Source organism: Anomalospiza imberbis, chromosome 5 (genome assembly GCF_031753505.1).
Source record: "Anomalospiza imberbis isolate Cuckoo-Finch-1a 21T00152 chromosome 5, ASM3175350v1, whole genome shotgun sequence".
Classification (NCBI taxonomy): Eukaryota; Metazoa; Chordata; class Aves; order Passeriformes; family Viduidae; genus Anomalospiza; species Anomalospiza imberbis.
The window spans coordinates 30,849,018-30,865,813 of NC_089685.1; positions in this window are offsets into that span (position 1 = coordinate 30,849,018).

The window sequence follows — 16,796 nt, forward strand, 5'->3', positions numbered from 1 at the left end:
TTTTAATGAAATAAAGTTTTGTATATAATATTATAAAATAGCACTAGTCTGTATTTAATATTAAGGAAAATGTAAGCATGACTGTCCTGAAATTAATTTTCTTAATTTTCAGTCTAAAGTTCCAGGAAAAGTGTTGACCTGGAGAATCTTCTCCAGCAGAATTCTCCTTAGCAAGAAATCTTGCCAACTAACCAACAACAATCACTTTTTGAAGTGAAAACATTTTGACAGTTCATCAGGGCAGACTAAACAAAAAAAAAGCATGCTAAGAGAAAACCTAACCTGGATAAGATACAGGCAAATAAGCCCTTTCTTTCACAGGAATCCCTGAATCAGTATTTGCAGAAGAATAATGAGCCATTATTTTCCTGTAGTTGTTGGCATTAATAAAATTTTCTCTAGAAGGAGGAGATAGACAAGTGACAGTAAATATTGTTCACAGATATTTTTTATGTGTTAATTGAGCTATGTGTGGACTTAATTAGTCATGCTTGCGTAACCATTAAGTAATCGTTAGGTACATCATTCCATTATCTCAAATACACATTATATTTTGTTTCATTTGAATCTGGTTGCATGTTTACAACTTAAATGTGAGCACTTTAATTTCAATGCCATTATCCTTATTTTAAGATGAAAGATGTGTGGTGACTTTCACTTGAAATATTATGGTCTCAGCTCTGTATTTTAGCAGTCACAGATCTTAGGAAAAAACACAGAATCCTTTAGGTTGGAAAAGACCTCTTTAGTCCTTGAGTCAACTTCCTAGTAAGCGTCCACAGGCTCTCAAAACAGTTTAAAGCAGGAAAGAGAAATTTTCTAAAAACAAAAGAAATTAAACAAATTTCTAAGTGAGTTTCCATTCATGAAAATACCTTAATTTATTCTTGTATGCGTTTAGATTTCATTGTTCTTGTGCAGATTTTACTGATGTTCACAAATGCAATTCAGATGAATAATTATTAGCAAAAAAAACAGTAGTCATGGGATGTTGGTGTTATTTATTATGAATTAAAATAGAAATTAAATTGGTTATTTGTTAATTCACAATTTCTCCCCTGGTGCACATCATACCAAACAGCACCTGTTTCTGACACAGTTTTTCTATTCAGTTGTGAAAAATCTATGGAGAAATAAACCTATATTTTTTTTTTTCAAGTCCTGTCATGAACTGTCTAGCACTTCTACCAAGAACAGTTGACACTTCTATAGTTTGATAAACCTTTAATCATATTTATGCAGCATCTTCATGTCATCAGTGATACTCTCATTATGTCATATCTGCAATGAATTATTTATGCATTTAAAAATTACAAAAAATAACTTGGCATGTGAAAATTAAAATACTCCAAAATCTTTAGATCTGAAAAATAATCACAATTAATACCATAGAATATGCCTTTACATATTGCTTACAGCTGTGAGAGTTTGAAAATTATGTAAGCCACTTCATCCAAATTTTAAATCAGAGGCCTTAAAGCACAAAATTTTGTAACATATTATAATGAGATTATAAGAGCAATGTTTTTGTGCAGTTTACTCATTTGCAATTAATATTCATTATGAATTACTACTTTTGTGCCTTTAGAAATTCAGTAGCTTATATCAAAGCTGGATATCACACCATAAACTAAAAATTACATTGAAAGAACTTTAAAAACCATTGATGTTCTGTTGTTTGGCTTAGGAAAGAACTGGAAGAAAGGTGAAGTTGTCAGCACAGTGACTCCTGAACTAAAGGATGTCTACAGAATCTAGTGGGCAGTCTCACTTAGAGCTCAGATAATATTAATATAAAATACCTTTCTATGGAAAGATTCCTCATATTAAAATTTTCTTAGGAATATTTACATCTAATAGACTTTCAACCTTTTTTCCAACAGCAAATTCACTGGGCTGTACTGGAAATAGGTATGAGAATCATTTATGTCTATGTACACAAATTTCCCCACCCACATCTTGTGAATCGAAATAAACTCTCCAGCAAAAAAAAAATCATCCTTTTCTGGGTGCCAAGTTGCATCACTTGCTTCTCTGGATATAGGGAATTATTTAAACAACCACACACATCTTCCAGAATTTTTTCCTCTTCTCTACTGGCTAATATATCTTGGGGACTGATTTCTTCCCAGGATAGAATCTGTTGAAGCTACATGATGAATCTTTGGCAATGAAGCATCGTTTCTGTGATGTTCTCCATACAAGCACAGTCCAGCCACAAGGATTGTTGTGTAAAGATTGCTGTTGGCACTGTTGCTCAAAGCAGGGAAGATGGGAGGCTGCCACTCTCCATAGATTACACCATGAGAAAAAGATTTTCAGCCCAGCAATAAACAGATAATTATGAGAGGTTATGCAATGCCATCCTCAGGCAACGAGTGGTACTAGGAGAATGAGTCTGTAATGAGCAACACATACTGACAAGTGTTTTGGGTTTTATAAAATATGTTAACCATAAATTGCCTTCAGATTAAAAATAAAAAAAGAAGTGTACAGAGTTTAATGTCGAGAAAGTGTGTGCGTGGAACTTGTTATTATCAGGTGTTCTTATCAGGAAAAAAGTTCTTTTATTGAGTAGCAAGATATCATTGTTCCTATTTAGCAAAATATTCAGCAGAAGAAAATATAGGGGATCTTGCCTTTCCCAGAAGCTAGGTATAAACTCTTTTAGTTTAGAGGGTACAACTGTTCACAACATGTTGAGAGTCTATTCCTTCTCTTTGCACTGTTTATACTTATACAGGCACTCTGCCATGAATATGTAAATCATAAACACCCCCTCACACAGTCTTGCATTCATTGTTCTTGGAAAAATATATACTATAATTCTTCTCTCTTTTCCTCCCCAAATTCTTCATTAAAAGGACATTTCTGAGGGATGTTAACTGGAACAGGAATTTCAAGGTTTTGCTTTGAGATATATGGTGCAGCAGAGACAATCTTACTTCTTAAACCCTCTTTAAAAAGGTACTTGCATGTCCCACCATCAAGGATAAATAGGACACTGATTATGCAGAGACCCTAGAGATCAAAATTAATCTAAAAATTGATGGGTTGTAACTGGAATATAACTGTTAAATGATTACAGAACCTACTAGCCCTGGGTATACTACACAGGAAGATTGTTAAAACTTCATCCTTCCTTACTTCTGTTACTAACATAAGGAGTTACTTCTGAAGCCAAAGACAGGAATGGATGGCTGATCCTTTCCTTGTTATAATCACAGACTCACAGAACCATGGAATGGCTTGCGTTGGAGGAAACCTTAAAAATCACCATGTTCCAATCCTGCTGTGGATAGGGATATCATTCCCTAGGTCAGGTTACTCAGCGCCCCATTTAACATGAGCCATTCACAGCTTCCCTAGGCAGCCTGTTCCACTGCTCATCACCCTCTGAGTAAAAATTTCCTTCCTAAGCATCTAATCTGAACCTACCTTCTTTCAGTTTAAAACCATTTGCCTTTTGTGCTGTCACTATCTGCCCATATAAAAAGTACCCTTCGCTTCTTAAAAAGAGAGGGAGAGAGAGATGAAGTGATTTGCATACTTCTGTGCTTTAATTACAGAGCAACCTTTGCCTGATGACACTACTATCCTAATTAAGTACCATTATGCTACCCTTGGGACCTTTCTGATTAAGCCCCAATTATGTGGAGTATTCATGATGATGGTAAAAACGATCCCATTTTCTAACTATTGCAGCACATGGTAATGATGTAAACATCTCTCCTGGGACTAAAGGATGGGAAGAGTTAGATGGTGCTTTTAGAGACCCAGCAACAGTTTCCAAAGCTGAAGATTTCTAAATCATCAAGAAATGTTTTAAGTTGCATTTAATGTAATACAAGGCTTTTTAAAAATACTGGAAGAGTGGATATGCAGGCAACAATGGATTTTTGAAGACCCAAACCCTAGTTTTTCTTTCACCTTTCTTAGACTTCAGTGGCAGATGTCAGTGTTCTTCAAATACCTGCCTTCAATGCTGGAGTTTATTCATGCACAAGATATTTCTCTTATCAGCAATTTTTTCAGATTTTTGCTGGTGTTTTGACTCTGTTTTAGATGACTGATCTGTTGGCTCATTGTTCTTAATCTGAACAACATATATAACGATTCCTAAAGAAAGGCACATGAAGGCATAAATGTTGCATAATATCTAATGTACTGACTGGAAATGCTGAAATTTCCCCGTCAATCTGAAACAGGGAAGAAATGTCTCTGTTCAGATTAAAAAAGATGCATTTAGCCAACAGACACATACTGATGTCGTGAAAACTTCATTTGGGTATAGACTGCCACTAGCTTGAAAAAATAAAAAGACCTTTGAAAGTTTCCTTCTTTGAAAGTAGAACAAATGTGACACTAACAGAAATTTTGGACAGATGTGAGTTCTCCTTTTTTGTATCTTTGTCTATTTAAAAGGTCCAAGGTAGAACACCTGCCATGGTGATCTTCTCTACTCCCTTGGACTTTTGCAAATGTAAAAATAAGCTTGTCAAGATAATATTAAGACTCATTGCTCAGGGATATAACCATACAATAAATTTTAAAGCTGAAGAAAAATTAGAGTGTAATATTGCCAAAGGAGCACCTAGATAATTTCCCCTTTGTTCAGTTTCCAAATGTAAAACTGAGTTGTTTTCTAAAGCAAAGGAGCAATATAAATTAAAATATGATGAAGGCCAGAAAGGCTAAAAGACTATAATTACAAAAGAGCCATTTGCATAAAAAAAGAGAAAAAGTGGGATCAATCTTTAATCCTTAAAATAGTGAAACCAGGCATTAACATATTCTGAAAATCTAACCAAACTCTAAAATAGGTTCTTTAAACTGTCATGACAGAGCTTGCTTTATACTTTATTAATTAAGTTGTTCAGTTGCCCAACATTTATAAACAACCCCAAAGGCAATCCACATACTTGCCACAATTTTTCCTTTGATCATGAGGGTTTTTTTTTTCTCCAAATCACACCTGTTCATAATAAATAAATAAATGTGTTTCTAAATGTGTTTCATTGTCAGAGTATGAGCTGTTCAGCTAGTTGTGTGGACAGTCACCTGTGAGATGATTGCCTTATTCTACTGTTTCTAGTATCCTTCTTTGCTTTACATAGATATGTGTATGTTAAGTGATACATGTGGGAATGCTAAAATGATGTTTAAAATGTCACCTCCTGATTTCCTCAATCTGCTGGAATACCAGTGAAGTACTATGATAATGCAGAAGAGGACAAAGTTAAAGTGAAGATTTTGTTAAAATGTAAGCCAATGCCAATGCCATAATGTAATGGTTTTATTTCTGACTTGTATCAGCAGTCTGTCTGTTTCAGTCACACATAGCAATTTCATTATGCAGGCCTTCAAAACAGTACTAATACCTCTAAACATGGGGGCAAAAATGTCAAATAATGGATACAGTTGCAATGAATTTATAAAGTCATTGAAAAATGCATCTTCAAGGCAAACAAAGAATTAATATCTATTTTTTGGCTGAAACAAAAATGTCAAACTGAAAAAAAATTCATGAAATGTAAAGAAATTTCAAACTGGGCACTATCAGGAAAGTCTTTAGCAGGGTGAAATCTTATCTGTCTTCCAAGGACTTTGCAGAGGAACCAGGAAATTGTGACGTGAGATTCAGCTCCAAAGTAGGGTGAGCAGTGGGACTGCATCATGAGAGAAGCACAGGCATGGTCACCACTGCCTTCAGGAAGACTGAACATCATGGAAGACACAGGAAGACACAGGAAGACACACAACTTTCATTGAAACAATTATATGGGATTATTAATCACTGAAATATATCTTATGAATCTTATATGTATGTCAAGACCAAAACATTCCTTTTCTCCACTGTTTTTCAGTCCTTTTTCAGCCCTGCACAAATAGATCTGAGGGTGCTGGCTGGCATCAGGCTGAATGTGAGCCAGCACTGGCAGCCCCCTTCCCTTCCCTTCCCTTCCCTTCCCTTCCCTTCCCTTCCCTTCCCTTCCCTTCCCTTCCCTTCCCTTCCCTTCCCTTCCCTTCCCTTCCCTTCCCTTCCCTTCCCTTCCCTTCCCTTCCCTTCCCTTCCCTTCCCTTCCCTTCCCTTCCCTTCCCTTCCCTTCCCTTCCCTTCCCTTCCCTTCCCTTCCCTTCCCTTCCCTTCCCTTCCCTTCCCTTCCCTTCCCTTCCCTTCCCTTCCCTTCCCTTCCCTTCCCTTCCCCTCTTAGTCTAGGAATAGGTTTAAAATCAGATTGAGAACTATACTGACAGGTATATCCATTTTTTTCTGTGTCTACCTTTTCTGGGTCCCTAGATGCAATCAGCAAAACTAAAGCAAGTGTTTGAAAAGGCTAAGAAATGCCAGTCTCCCACTACAAGTTGATTTGTTGCATCTTTTCCACCATTTTATGTGAAAATTTGTCTTTTTAAAAGAAGAAAAGTCATTATTTTTATCATCAGTTTGGTACTGGCTTCTGCCACCCCAACAGCTGTCATTCTTATCTAATTGGCCATTTTGGAACAGGAGAGGAAGTTCTATTAAAGAAAACTTGCAGAGTGATATGAAGTGAGTCCAATATTCCATTTAATTAGTCCAAAGTGATTGTTTTAAAAACATCTTGCATCTGCCTATTAATGACAAAAAAAAATAGTTTCTTAAGCAGTCAGTCTCAGGCTGAATAATTCTGGCATAAAAACTAAAGTTCTACTGATGACTCAAAGAAATCATTCTCTTTGAAAACAATTCTGTTCATGATGAAAATAAGTTCATTTGGATTTTTCCTCCTTCACATCTGCGTGTATAATCAGGAAAATAAGATATTCATTGAATGAGTAATTAAATATTGTATGATTTGTAGATCTTTTTGTAGATCTTACTAGCAAATGTGCTACAGTTCTTTTTAAAAGCTGCAGCTAGTGATGTTAGTTTCTTGCCTCTTTGCTGTTTATGCCTGTGAACTACTTTCCTGATAGATGTCATTTAGGACCGTGGCACAGCGTTAAGCTCTGTCTGGCCGCAGATTCAGGCAGTTAGGACAGAAGCAGTGAAACAAAATCAGGCTGTTTGAATGGACACAGGATGAATATGAATTTAGGTGAAAAAGGACAGTTTTGAATGTGTCTTATTAAGCAGAAGCAATATCTCAGGTCAGCACAAGCTTGTGCTGTGACTAAGAGATAATTAACCATGTCATTTAGGGCCTTTACTTTTGCATACACAAACCTATACCTGCTAATAACTGCATACAAGTACCTTTACACCTGAACATATGTATCTTTATTTGATTATAGCATGATAACTCAGGGTGAACATTTATTCAGATAACTACACCCTAATATTAAACAACTGGAAGCATTTTCATTTGAAATTTTTATTGAACCGGGTAATATTGCAATGCAGACACAAAAATTATGCCTCACTCAGGATCAGATTGAAGCCTCTTACAGAAAAAATGTTGGCATGTAGGAGCTCCAGTATTTTAACCTAGCATGGCAAGCTTCAAGTGGCTGTATAAGTGCGTAAAAATTGTTTTTTTTCAGCACTAGCTTAGGGAGGAAAATTTCCCTCAGTATGAAGCCCTGTATGTGACAGCCAAGCAAACTGGAGAGCATGCAGGGACTTTACCAGCCACCAGGACCTGAAAGCCTATTCAACTGACTTGTGAGATTGGTCCCTGACTTGCCTTGGGCTAAGGCCAACTAACACTCTTCCAGACAAAACTGGCCATGATTCAGCACTTGTGAGGTCTCAGATAACATTCTCAAAAGGAAGTTTTGCCACCCCCACTTTGGAAACTCTGGTTTGCATAAACATAGCTTGTATTATGCCAGCTGCTTTTTGTGCCCAGAATATTCCTAGATGTTTCATGTATTAATATAAAAGTAGGGAGTGAAGATTCAGTACATTTGAAAACTGATTTGCAGAAATAAGGGAAACAAAAAGAAGAAATAGCAGAAGCTATTACAGCTTCCTTGTCTGGGGTGATCTGTAGGTTTTTTCCAGACTGGCTGATGCTGTATAGTCTGGTTGTTTGCTGTCCAGAACTCCAAAATATTTGCCACCCAGCTTGCCAAGGTTTCAACCTTTTACTCTTGACTCCATCATTCCCACTTCTGACCCTTCATCAGGTTGTATACCTCAAAACCACTCAAAAATTACATCTACCTGAGTGATGCTTTCTTCTAAAATATGTACTTTGTAATCCTGTTATTTTATCCACATTTAGCAATCAGTTTCAAGGGTAGATTTATAGATTTGGCTTTGATCTTTTCCAAAAGAGTTTGAATATTGCTTCTTTAGACCTAATTTCTCTGCCAAAGACAGGTGACAGAAGAGACCTAGTTGCCAGAGGAGGTCTGGATTAAATGAAGGGCACTGAGCAAAGGTAAAATTTTCAGTCTGAACAAACCTTTCCTCTTAGTTTGTCAACATTTGGTGTTGGTTGCATGCACATATTCTTTTGTTTTTCCAGGGTTTTGCTTTTAGGTTATGATGTTGATTGATTGATTGATTGATTTATTGATTTCTATTTTAGGAAAAAGAGATTGCTTCAGATTGGTGAAACAGGAGCAGATTTTTATACATGCATACTATATGTACTTTAGTACAACTGATAATGTTGCACCTTCACAAAGAATTAACCAGTGCTTATTTACCACAATGTAAAAGGGAGCTATTTGCATTGCTGGATTTTCACAGTGTATTTTGCCAGGGTTTAGGTAGGAAAATTACTATTACTGTTATTATTGCTATTTTAGTGGTTGTTGTTATTGTTATTATAGGATTGTTTTCCTTTTTATTTCTAAATTAAGTGCTCTTTGGAGGAATGTGTATGAGGTTTTTGTTCTTTATTGGCATTAGTTGGAGTCCTGAATACCATTTCTTTGAAGTTTGAATGAAGAATCCAGGCCACCTTTCTAACTATCTATAGTTTAGGTTAGGAGAGCCATATTTGAAAATATTTTAAAAACCACATATTTTTTTGTTGTTAATGCAAGCATATGATCACTAAACATGAAGTAGAACTCAATTTGCATATTTATTAATATGCACTATGTTACATGAGCCTGAATGATGCTGTTCTGTAATCTTTTAAGGGCAATATTTCCAGATTTCCTTCAGCACAAACTGTCTCCTACTCTAGAGATGAAAATACAGCAATGTATTTCTGTACAGAGGCATTTTATTTCATAAATCACATGATCATATGAGGAATAACTGGGGAAAAAAAAAGGGAAAGGAATAAAATGAATTTCCACATAGAGTACAAAATTTACCTAAGTTATCTTGGTAACTTAAACACAAAGAAAATAATTCAGATCTGAAGAGAAAACAGAGAAGTAGCCCTATGTTTACTGCCTACCTGTGCTGATTGTGGAAGCTCATGTTAGAGTCTGTTCTGCAGATCTTCAGCCTGCTTTAGACAATCACAGAGTTCCACACCCAGGGTGCTGTAGCCTTCTGCTGCATAAAAATATTATCCTTTTCAAAAATGCAGAAGAGAAAGCGAGTGCAAATTATATTATTTTTCTTTTTCAGCTTTTAGATAAGATACTTTGAAAAGATGATTAGTGCCTCAAACATTTATCAAGGGAAATATCAATGAACTTTTCCACTAAGCCAGAATAAACAGGTTTACAAAGTTACATTATTTACCAGTGTGGAATTCACTTCTGTCTCAAGGCTGCTGTAACTTGCACACTTAGACTTCATTTCACTGGCAAATTCCTCTTTTAATAGAAGGTAAGTTTGGAGTCACCACCCAAAATCCTGCCTGGGGAAAATTAATTTAAATTATCTGAAGCAGTTTGTGCAATTCTAATATTCAATAACAAAGAGGAATTAGATGTTTTCTTTAGGGACTAAAATTATACTCTGTTTCTCTCTGCTTCTACTTTTCCTGACAGTCAAGAGAAGAACTTCAAATTACTTTCTGAGGTACCATCCGCATTCTGGAATGCTTTTTCATTTCATACAGCTCATGAAAACAGAAGCTTTTAAGTGACATTACTTTGAGGTTCAAGTCACAGAGTTTCCCCTTTCTTCCATTCTCTGTCTTGCTGTCTTTCTGAAAGTTAAGGCAACAAAATGTTGAAAAATTATTTCAAGTGATTCAGCCATATTAACTTCTTTAAAGGAACCTTGGACTGCGTGGAGGGCCTGCTTGTATGATTTCAACTTTTTATCCATGAATAAATTGAAAGATAAATTACATGATAACATGATCTAAGTAAATCATGTAGTTAGATATTAATTCTATGTAAATGACCACAGACACAAAACAATGGGAAACTGTGTGAGAAACACAAACCCTGTGTCCATCCACTGCCTGGGTTATCTGTACCACATGGGACTCACACCATAATCAGATCACAGCAAGATAGTTTCATGTTAAAGTTTTGTGAAAGATACTTAATCTGTGTGAAGGCAGAAGTGGCAAAGCAGGAAGAAAGAGGCTAAATCTATTTAATTCACCATATTAAGAAAACATTCCTGCACTCCAACCCATGACATGAAATTCTTAAATTCTTACCAAAGTTCAAAACACCTTACAAAAATTAATAATATAGCTAATAATTATAATCAATGATTTATCCCAAGTACAATTATTCTCCTCTTTCAATGTTTCAGTATGACCAGGACTGTGTCACTGACCCAATCAAAATATTCTCATCTGAAGGATTTAAAACTTTCTCAGACAAAAAAAAAAAAAAGGAAAAAAGTTTTAAGCAAGAAAGTTTGGTAGCAAAAAGAGTTTTTAACAAGCCCTAATTTTCTACAAGGTCAAGTTCGGTCACACTGTGAATGAAAACACCCTTGCAGAGTATGTGTTCCCAGAAAACAACTGAAAACCAGGCTAGTCTGTGGAATATGGGTTTAGTGCATGCTGTAAATGAAGCAACAATATGCATTTTTGATCAGCTGTGTTTTCCTCTTGATTTTCAGGTATTGGTTAATAAAAATTATATATCAATAAACTAAAGCTGATATTCAAAAGAGTCAGCTTTCCGGTTTACGATGTAAAGGAGGAATGCTTATCCTTTATGTCCTGGTTAATTCAGATCAGCCCATGCAACAGAAATGCTGGCATAACTTGTTCCTCATCTAAATAGCTATTAATACAGTCCTCAGCTGTACACACGTTTCTCAGAAGAAATAGGAGAAATAATTTCCTCCCAGTCATCAGAAAAAGGGTGTTACCTCTGTCTTGTCTAGAGTGACTTTCACAGAACTCATTCAAATGCTATATAAGTCCTCCAGCACTTTTGCTTTCTCTTGATGCACCTTCACAGTTTCATTTAAGTCAGAGGTCGTAGTGAATCAAATTGGAATAAATCAGGACTGACAAACAAGTAATTTTTTCAACAGTAACTGAAATAAAACTCAGGAAAAGTAATGAGTTCTCTCTGCACCAAATTAAAAATTTAGCTAGATCTCTGGAACAAAGAGAATCTCACAGACCCACACTTAAGGAGTGGCTTGTGTTCTGACATCACTACTAACTATCCAATGTATTTCTCTACCAGTTTACCAATCAGTAAAATATTAAGAAATCATTTTATTAGACTTGAATAAATTTCGAGGGGTCTAGAAGAATTGCCTTGATGCACTTATCTGCTGTCCCTCTAAAAATAAGAGATGGATGAAAAATGAAAAGAGGTCCATATACCATCAACATCAAAAGTCAGGTTTTTTTGCTCTGGCTGAGAAGCTTCCCTGTTTATGACACCATTATCCAGACTGTCTGAATGAATTCAGCAAAACTATTATTTCTGCTGTTATTCAGCAAGCAAACACAGAGCTGCCTTTCATTCGTCATCTAATTCTTTTAAAAACACTTTTAGAAATCCGTTGAAGGTTACCATCTGAAGGTCAAGCACAACAAAAGTTTGGTAACATGAAAGACAGTAGGGCTCTCTGTGGTAGAATTTTTTGGTAAAACATCTGTCTATATTGTTTAACTGTGAGTACAGAACACAGATAAATCAGTCTAGTGATTTTTATTGTTTTAAAATCAGCTAGAGAAGAAATATAAATAAAGACAGGGCAATCAGCTCTTCAGTAATTACATTATTTGAGAAATATTCAAGTGCATTAGCTCTTAATCTTTTCTGCCGTATAGCACCCGTGGAAGATAATTACTGACAGGACCACAAAGACAGACTTCCAAACTAAGGAATACTTTATTTTCATTGGTTTACTGAAGGCAGATCGTGCCAGAACAAGCATTTATCTGATGGATCTACAATGCTATACTGAACATGATAAATGTCTGCTTTTAGTCCACATATTTTAGCTGTCTAATTTGGCATGAAAAAAATCATGTTGATACAATCTCAGTTTGCTCTATTGCCTAAGAAGGGAGCCCAGAGTGCCTAGGGTGCATCTAAATTATGAACCCAGGGTGCATCTAAACTACAAACAGTACACCAAGATCAAGGGTTTATTGTTTAAACAAGCAACATATGAAATATAATTTTAAGAAGCTCACGTAAAAATTCCACACTTTTCTTAAAGTATTCCTTATTAGTATCACTATGGTACTCAAAGGTACTATTCTACTAATTTAAGGTGCAAACCACCTAAAGATGATGGAGATTTATTCTGCTTGTTCACCTGAAAGCTGATATCTGAAACTTTAAATTTAGCAATTTTTCACACTTCCATTTTTTTCTGTATTGGATATCCATTGATGTTGTATTGCAAAACTGAGGAGATTTGGGTGTTATGGTTCAGCACTGAAAAGCCTATGTTTTTCTATCTTATTTCATCATCTACTTCATCAACATTCCATTGTTGTATTCCACCTTACTGTCTAAATTAAGCATCATAACGTTACTCCTTATCTGAAATTTAGTGAGTGAAAAATTGAATAATGGAACATATATAATAACAGGCCTATATAAAACAGTTTGATAAATCATGGTGAAATGTACATGCTACAAGCATTTGTACATCCACAAAATAAAAATATGACAATTTTGTATTTTATTCAAAGGATTTTGTGTTTAATATTCTCAATGAGTATTTTACAAAATAAATTATTTCACTTTGCATGCTAATTAAGTTTCTCTAAAAATTAGCATTTTAACATTTTAAATCATTGTTTGAAATTACACATATTTTCTTATGTCTTATATCTCAGAATGAAATTCTGTGTAGCAAACTTTACTTCTGTATGCTGCTGAAATGCCAAAAAAATGGTTAGGATAGAAATACTGAATATTTTCTATGCTGCTTTTTGACAATAAAATGTTAATTAATTTTAATGTCATTATAATTATGATTGTCTGGCAAGGGTATGTTTTCCAGTGACAACAGAAATTAGTCAAGTGATTAGTACTTTGTGCTGCTGCCCCTGTTGTTCTTTTTTTTTTAATGTAGTTCTCATTCCCAGGTGGTTATTACTCATTAGGTGCAGACATGTGCATGAAATACTCTTTTATTCCATAAACTTTCAATACACAGTTTGAGACCTGAAGGAACCTGTGATTAATCACTTACAATTGGATCATTCCTTCACTGACAATAAGTTATAAACTACATAAAAGGCACTCGACTGCATTGTTTGTGAGATCCAGATTCCTCTAGGGAAACAGCACATTTTCCAGTAAGACAACCATCACACACAGCAAAAAAGCTGTTCCTTATTCAAATGGAAAATGCACTCAGTTGCACCCTACTACCTTACACAACCATTCTCCTTGCTAGTAAGAAGAAAGAAAAAAAAAGGAAATAAAAGATATAGAAATCTTTCTGATCCATTTTATTCATTAAAACTCTAATTCTTCTTTTAGACAAACTTACACCACTCCCACTGGCTCTATCGAAAGTGAAATATCCTAGATAGATTGTATAGAATTAAGCCCAAATATACAAATTACTTTATTCTCAGCATAATGAGAATGACATCCATAAAAATGCCTTGACAATATACAAAGATGAGATCAGATCTTGCATGTCTGATCTTTGAATTTGAGGATGAATATTTCCACCAAATTCAGTTTTACAAACTAAGTAGGTAGAAAGAAACATTTGGTTATGATACTGAATGCAACTATAAACCTGTGTGTGGGTTCAAGGTGAGCCAATTCTGTGACAGCACCAAAGACTGTAACAGAATACTTTAAATAAGAATGCTTTTCCTTTCTGTAAAAAAGTATTTATCTGTATTCACTTAATATCATTCTCTGCTGTAGAAGCAGGCTTGTGCACTATGCAATTAGCCTCCCAATAACTGTGTTCAATGTTCAATTACTTTAAGGTTTAGTTATTTTCTAATTAGAGGTAAGTGCCTTGAATTAAACCTTGGTGACATCTTACTGAACAGCTGTAGAAGAAGAGGGGATTTAATTTGTGTTTGCACAGCACAAATTATTCGATATGGTTAAAAGTGTAAAAATACTAAATTAATGTGGAAGAATTCAAGTAATAATTTTAAATCACTTTCTAGCAAATACATGCTCCAGTAAAGAAGTGAAGCTTACAGCAAAGAGTGTTTCTTCCTTTTTATTTCACTTGAATTTTCATAAAAACATGCAAATATTACTTTTGATTGTTACATAGATAATAATTCACAATTAAATAATTGGCTGGAACAATTCACTTTGTGTACTTAGATGTTTCAAGTCACACCAGAGATGCATGCACACACACACGTGTTGATACCCAATGCATGAGTAGAAGACAACTAGAAAGGACTGCCCATTGTTTTTAAGGCCTCTGAATTCAGTACCTTATGAGCTCATCAGTCTAGGAAACAACATACCCCTGCTAACAATAAGGGGGGAAAAAAATAAAAAAACTACTAATTCACCAATCTTTTGAGATTGCCATGTTATTATACATCCCTAGGAACAGAGCTGAAAATTTCATTTGGAGCAGGGGTACATGACAGGATATTTCTGACTAAAATTTCTGCTTAAGCTACCAACCTAGTCTCGCTGTTTTGAGGTCACTGAGCCATTGCCATCCTAGAGTATTGCTTTGCTGGAGGTTTTGAAGTATTGGCAGAAGGAGCTAACAGAGGCAGCCAGGAGACTGGTGCTGGCTCAATTAATTGAAACATCCAGAATTGATGAGTCCTGTCAAGAGCTCACTATGAGGATGGCTACCAGAGGAGCCTAACGAAGTGACTGGAAGAGATCAAGGTTATTACAGGAGCTGAGGGAAATGGCTGAAAGCAACCAAAAGCAAAGGGAGAGCACAGCATAAGAAAGTAGAACAATACTTGTAAATCAAATTGTCCATTCAGGAGTGGGTAAGATGCTGGTGGAATTGAAACACTGCACAATAAATATCAGTTTCTACTTATCAATGAACAAGGTATCACTAGCATGAGGAGATAATATTAACTAAGTTCTATGATAGCATGATCCTTGCCTTCCACATATGCTTAATAATAGGTATAACAGCTATGTTGTTGCTATTTTATTTCTGGTTGAATTTCCAAAACAGCAAAAAAATCCCCATTATTACATTTTGGTTTTCTTTTTCTCCAAAGAAACCAAGCTGAATATATCTTTGAAGTGTTATAAGCAGCTGTGATCTCACTGCAGAATGTGCTTGGCTAAGTGAAAAAGCAATAATGGATATTTTACAAAAATAATTAAAAATAAAATATAGGCAACATGTAGCAATATATGAGAGAGGGAAAAGGGCTAAAGCACACAGAATGAAAGGCAGAGAGAGAGATGGTGAAGATGTTTTACCAAGCAGTCTAATCCTTTGGATGACTACAGAAATACCAATCTGTTAGCAGGTTCCATGGGAGTCTGAAGATTGATTATGTGTCCTGCCTCCTCTGTGCTTCCTGTGCTGAGAATGTCTTTTTAAACTGCTGATTTCACAATCTATGAAAGGGCTGACGAAAGGGGTATTGGCTGTAATCTAGATTTAAGATTGAAATGTTCAGAAACCACCTTGAGAACATGATAAATATTTCTGTTTCTCACAGCACTTCAAAGAAGCGCAGTCGCTGAAGAAGTGAACTCCTTGATTGATAACAGGTAGTTCACATTGCATGAGCCTTCACTTTACAGCTGAAACAAAGAGACATAAAACTACAAGTCCTGGAATAAGATTGATCAAATCAACCGAGTCAATGAATTTTCTCAAAATACATGTATTTACCCTGTTCAGTAGCCAGATCCTCATTCAGTGAAACTTATTGTGATACCCCTATGAAAATCCTTCCCAAATTTTCATGAAGGAAACACAACCATAACATCCACTAGATGAGGACTTGGCAAAAGACTTTTTCTTGAGTTGTTTGACTCAAGTTTTCAATGAAATTGCTTCTTTCCATTATCCTTTCCAGACACTGGTTAAACTTATAGTAACATTTAGACTTGTATGCTGCTTCTGTTTGTTGGATAGGTTGGTTTTGGGTTGTTTTCTTTTGTTTTTTTTTTTATTCTTGGATTGAGAATATTTGTCACTTTGCCAAACTATTTGCTGGATCAATCTCCTTCTTTTATTAGACCTCATGGTAATTGTTTAAATAATAATGTGTTTAACCTTTAGAATCAACTCTTCGATCTCTCTGACTAGATTTTGTAATCATAAATGCATCAAGGAAGAGGAAGAAAAATGTTCAGTATTGGCTAAAGAATTGAAAAGAAACTAGAGTCTTTCAGAAGTACAATAATACAATATAGCAATCTGTAACAGAGTACAAAAACACAACTTTGCCTTATCGATATACTACTGTTATGTTGCTAAATTCTTATCTAACTTACAAAAAAATTGTCAAGTATCCTGAAGTTCATTGTGATTGTACATCTTAAAACATATTACATGTTTTAAAA